General features: G+C 43.0%; 1 protein-coding gene across 1 annotated transcript in view; it reads right to left on the bottom strand.

Moving 5' to 3' along the window:
• MCTP2 (multiple C2 and transmembrane domain containing 2) overlaps positions 1-5,719 on the bottom strand; it is a 347,996-nt gene that overhangs the window by 269,431 nt on the left and 72,846 nt on the right. The window lies entirely within an intron of this gene.

Genomic DNA, 5,719 nt, shown 5'->3' with positions numbered 1-5,719 from the left:
TTGCCGGGAAGTTTTTATGAACTACTGATCTTTCCCAGGTAGCATCAATCATGGTGCCTTAGACTAGAATGATGATGCTGGAAAGTGCTAGTAATAATAACAATAATAATAATAATAATAATAATAACAACAGCTAACATGTCTTGAGTTCTCCTGCCCAGCATCAGACAATATTTGTAACCTTTACAATAACTCAGCAAAGTGCATAGTATCAGCATTCCCCTTTTGGCTGTTGTTGAAAAGTTCACAAGAGTGGGAGACGGGACGTCAGCTCACGTGGACGTGGACAGACGCCTGCGCCTGAACGTCAATGCCACAGGGAGTGAGTCTGCTCCGCACAGAGCTCATTTCTCTACTTTCTTTCAAAAGTGCTTTTCCCCTCACTCACAGATTCACTTCTGGGATTTTCCAGTGTCTGTGCCTCAGGCTTATTGACAGAATTACACACAGACTATTTGCTTCCCTCAGTGAGTGCTGCTAGTTGGCAGCAGTAAATGTGCTTTTGTGTTCGCTCGCTGGGCTTTTTGTCCTTTTACCATGTAATCACTACCATATGTTGACTCCCATTCACACAAGTGACCTTGTATTGTATTAAGTAATATCCTGAGTGCAGAAAAAAGCAAACTTTATCAATCCTACTTATAGCAGAGGAAAAAAAAAAAAAAGGCACAGAAGAGAGGAGAGACAATGGGGAGTCCAAATGAAACCTAGATGCCAGGTCTCAAACAAGCCTCGGACCCGGCAGGCCAGACAGAGGGGTTTAAGATGCGGAGGCTGACTTCAGCTTGGCATATCCTTAACACTTCCAGACTCGTAGCTCTCTGAGAAAGCTTCACTTGGGTGTCCATTTGGAGAAAAACATAACAAAGGACCTATGGGGAAAGGCTCACAGCTGAAGAGACCCTGAACTAAGAAACAGGAGATCTTGGTCTCGTCAATGGTGCTTCTCCTTCCTTGGAGTGTGACGCTGGGCATGTTACTTAGCTTCCCTGAACCTCAGCTGTTGCCAACCACAAAACAGCGTTGTTCAAAGCTACCCTTGAAGTCCCCTTCAATGCAAAAATTCACTGATCATCCAAAATATAAACATTCTGGGTCAAAATAGGTTTCACAAGATGTATCTGAAGAAAGAAAAAAAAAAAAAAGACTTGTTGTCAATTAAACATTTTCCTTAAAGGACTTTAAAAAAGTGCTTAAAGTCAGTATCTGTAGCGGAGTTTCAAGAAGCCTTCCTACCCTCAATTCTCTGACACATAAGCTTAATCTTAATATGTCCTCTAATCTCTGTGAGGTTTCAGAGAGTCTGCCAGAAGAATGCCAGAAGCTTAATGTTGTTTCAGAGATTTTATTTATTTATTTATTTATTTATTTGGAAGAGAGAAATAGAGACCGCCCACTAGTGGGGGGAGGGGGAGAGGGAGGGGGACAAGCCGACTCCATGCTGAGCTCTGAGCCCCACGCGGGCTCCATCTCAAAGACCCTGAGATCATGACCTGAAGAATCAAGAGTTGGATGCTTCACCAACTGAACCATCCAGGCTTCATGCTCTAGGACCAGCGCATTCCACCTGAATACATTGAGTGCCATCTTTCTTCCTTCAGGAATAGATTATTTTGTCCCTACTGAGGAGGTTCTGAGAAACATTTCAATGTTTAAGACTGCCTAATGCTTTCTGTGCAACCGTTGCACTAGGGATTATCTCAAAAGACATGGGAGACAATAAATACAACGATAAAAGGGCTGGACTTGGAGAAAAAGGACAGGCTTTGGGTGCTAGGTCACTCGTCCCTAACTGGGTGACCTGGACGTGCTCAGGCGAGGTGAGGACAACAGACGATTCTGCTTCTCGATGAGCTGTGGATACGAAGGAAATGGGAGGCCGAGGGTTACCTGCGGGTACCTGCCACCCACAGTGCGGGTCCCGAGATGTTCATAGCAAATGCCTCTGAGCTAGTGCTACTTGGGAAGACCTAGGAGGGAAGGTATTACCACTGTGTTCAGTTGTTTGCCCAGGTGGTGATGTGTTTTAATTTGAATGCTGTGATGGCTAAGTTTATGAGTGACCTTGAGGGGCTACAGGATTAAACATTATTTCTGGGTGTGTCTAACACCTGATTAAACATCATTTCTGGGTGTGCCTGTGAAGATGTTTCCAGAAGAGATTAGCATTAGAAAAGGTGAACTGACGAAAGCAAATGGCCCTGTGCGGTGTGGGTAGGCACCACCCTACCCAGTCTCTTAAACACCTGAATCTCTCTCTGCCTGACTGCTGAAGGGAGATCTCTTCTCACCCTCAAGGCTCCTGGTTCTCAGAAATTCACACTTGACCTGGAATCTACACCACCAGCACTCAGGCCTTTGAACTATTCCATGAGCAAATTCCTTATAATAAATCATTATCTATCTATCTATCTATCTATCTATCTATCTATCTATCATCTCCTATTGGTTCTGTTTCCCTCGAGAATCTTGACTAATACAAGCACCAAGAAGGAAGTAAAAGGTTAAATAATAGACCAAGTAATGATTTAAGGAGTTGTTAATAACTGTGGTGTTACTAATAGTAGGTTAAATGTATTGAATGCTTATTGTGTATACTCTGGCGCTTTGTACTCCCGCTACATTAATTCTTTCAATATACCATCATAGTATTTGTACTAAGCAGATGAGAAAATTGAGGTCCAAAGGAGTTGAACCTATTCAAGACCACTCACCGGTGAGTGGCAAAGCTATCTTTTATTTTTTTTACTTTTATTTTTTTAAAGATTTTATTTATTTATTTGACAGACAGAGACCACAAATAGGCAGAGAGGCAGGCAGAGAGAGAGGAGAAAGCAGGCTCCCTGCTGAGCAGAGAGCCTAATGCGGGACTCGATCCCAAGACCCTGGGACTACGACCCGAGCCGAAGGCAGAGGCTTCAACCCACTGAGCCACCCAGGCACCCCCAAAGCTGTGTTTTAAACCAGAGTCCAATTCTATAGTCCATTTTTATATACAAAGCAAACAGCAAATATCATAGCAGGAATAGCTTCGGTAGACAATCATCTACATAAATTTATACGTTAAAAACTTGGTATTTAAAACTTTTGGGGCACCCAGATGGCTCAATTGGTTGAGTGTCTGACTCAATCTCGGCTCAGGTCTTGATCTCAGGGTCATGAGTTTGAGCCACACATGGAGCTCCAGGCTGGATGTGGAGCCCACTTAAAAAAAAAAAAAATCTTAAAACTTTGAGCAATGAGAAACAAAAAAAACACAAGAAACAAGTGTTGACAAGGATGTGGAGACACGGAAGAACACTTGTGCTCTGTTGGTGGGAATGAAAACTGGTATGGCCACTGTGAGAAATAGTATGAAATTTCCTCAGAAATGTAAAACTAGAACTACTCTATGATCCAGTAATCACACTACAGGGAATTTATAAAAAAAAAATACAAAAACATGAATTCTAAAAGATATACACACCCTTTGTTTATTGCCCCATTCTCTACCACAGCCCCGTTATGGAAGCAGCCCAATGGCCAATCAATAGGTAAATGGATGGGGCGCCTGGGTGGCTCAGAGGGTTAAGCCTCTGCCTTCGGCTCAGGTCATGATCTCAGGGTCCTGGGATTGAGTCCCACATCGGGCTCTCTGCTCGGTGGGGAGCCTGCTTCCTCCTCTCTCTCTCTCTGCCTGCCTCTCTGCCTGCTTGTGATCTCTGTCTGTCAAATAAATAAATAAAATCTTTAAAAAAAAATAGGTAAATGGATAAAGAAGGTGTGGTATACATACACAATGGAATATTATTCAGCCCTAAAAAGGATGAAATCTTGCCATTTGCAATTACATGGACGGAACTACAGGGTATTACGCTAAGCGAAATAAGTCCGTCAGAGAAAGACAAAAACCATACGATTTCACTCAGATGTGGAATTTAAGAAACAAAACAAAGGAACAAAGAAAAAGAGAGAGAGAGAGAGAGAGAAACCAAGAAACAGACTTTTAATTATAGAAAACAAACTGATGGTGGCCAGAGGGGAGGTAGGTGGGGGATGGGAGATAGGAGTGACGGGGACTAAGGACAACACTTACCGTCATGAGCACTGAGTAGTGTATGGAACAGTTGAATCATTCTATTGCACACCTGGAACCAGTAAAACACTGGGTGCTGATTTTCCTGGAATTAAAAATTTTAAAATTTAAGAAATATTTTTAAGAAACAAAAAACTTTGAGCACTGAGAGAGTGTATAGTTCTGCAAACTATCCTGAACAGCAGGAAGATAAATCCCAAGACAAAGGAAACCTAGACCAAAAACAAAACAAAACAAAAAAGATAAAATAGCAACTGTTCTCTTGGTCTTTCTGGTGAAAGGTTAGCATTCCCTTCTTATTAAGGAGTACTGTATTGAAACTTCACTATTTAAGCCATTTTATGATGGTTGATCACGTGGTGAAAGAATGTGGGTTCGGTCATCTCTAACGAATCCTTAGAAATCCTTTTTTTTTTTTTAGAGATTTTTATTTATTTATTTGACAGCGAGATAGATCGAGCACAGGCAGAGTGGCAGGCAGAGGAAGAGGGAGAAGCAGGCTCTCTGTGGAGCACGGAGCCTGATGTGGAGCTTGATTCTAGAACCCTGGGATCATGTCCCGAGCTGAAGGCAGATGCTTAATGGACTGAACCACCCAGGCACCCCAGAAATCTTTTTTTTTTTTTTAAAGATTGATTGATTGATTAATTTGTTGGTTGATCTGAGAGAGAGAGCACAAGTGGGGCAAGGGGCAGAGAGAGAGGGAGAAGAGAAGCAGACTCCCCACTGGCAGTGGAGTCTGACTCGGGGCTCGATCTCACAATGAGCTGAAACCAAGAGTAGGACCCCTAACCGACTGAGCCACCCAGGTGCCCCAGAATCCTTAGCCATCTCTGTATATGTCGTCTTCAAGATCATTTCTAAGTGAAATATAGATGAGTATTCAATAAGCTTTTTCTTTTTTCTTTTTTTTTTTAAGATTTTATTCATTTGACAGAGATCACAAGTAGGCAGAGAGGCAGGCAGAGAGAGAGAGGAAGGGAAGCAGGCCCCCCACTGAGCAGAGAGCCCAACTCGGGGCTCGATCCCAGGACCCTGAGATCATGACCTGAGCTGAAGGCAGAGGCTTTAACCCACTGAACTACCCAGGTGCCCCTCAATAAGCTTTTTCTGTGTAGACCCAGTAGCAAGTATGCTCAGCTCTGTGGGCCATATGATCTCCCTCACAACTATTGGGTTCTGTGAGTGTAGTGTGACATCACCCATAGACCATTCATGATTAAATGGGCGTGGCTGTATTCCAATAAAACTTCACTTACAAAAATAGGTAGCAGGTCATTTGCCAAACCTTGGCATGTAGCCGGTGTCTGCGTTAGGGAAAGCGACCAGTGAATCCCATTTTGCTCTGGACTGTCCAGCTTTTGCACAGAAATTCCTACATCCCATGAAACACCTCATTCCAAGTTGATTGCCTGAACAAGTTGATTTGCAATCAAATTCTGGGACATAGAGCACTCCAAATGTGATAACAATCAACCCTCTCTCCCCTCCCCCAAATTGCCTTTGCCAAGCTTATCACTGTCAGCATAAAGTTATAAATTAGAAGTGCATTCTGTTAACCCCCATGTATTATGCATGCACAAGGGACGGGGACCACATACCAATTTTCTTTTCCAAAATTGCTTCCATGGGGGACTTCCCACT

This window comes from Mustela erminea, chromosome 5, assembly GCF_009829155.1.
Source record: "Mustela erminea isolate mMusErm1 chromosome 5, mMusErm1.Pri, whole genome shotgun sequence".
NCBI lineage: Eukaryota > Metazoa > Chordata > Mammalia > Carnivora > Mustelidae > Mustela > Mustela erminea.
Note: the sequence above shows the minus strand (reverse complement) of the source record. Positions and strands in the feature narration are given on the sequence as shown.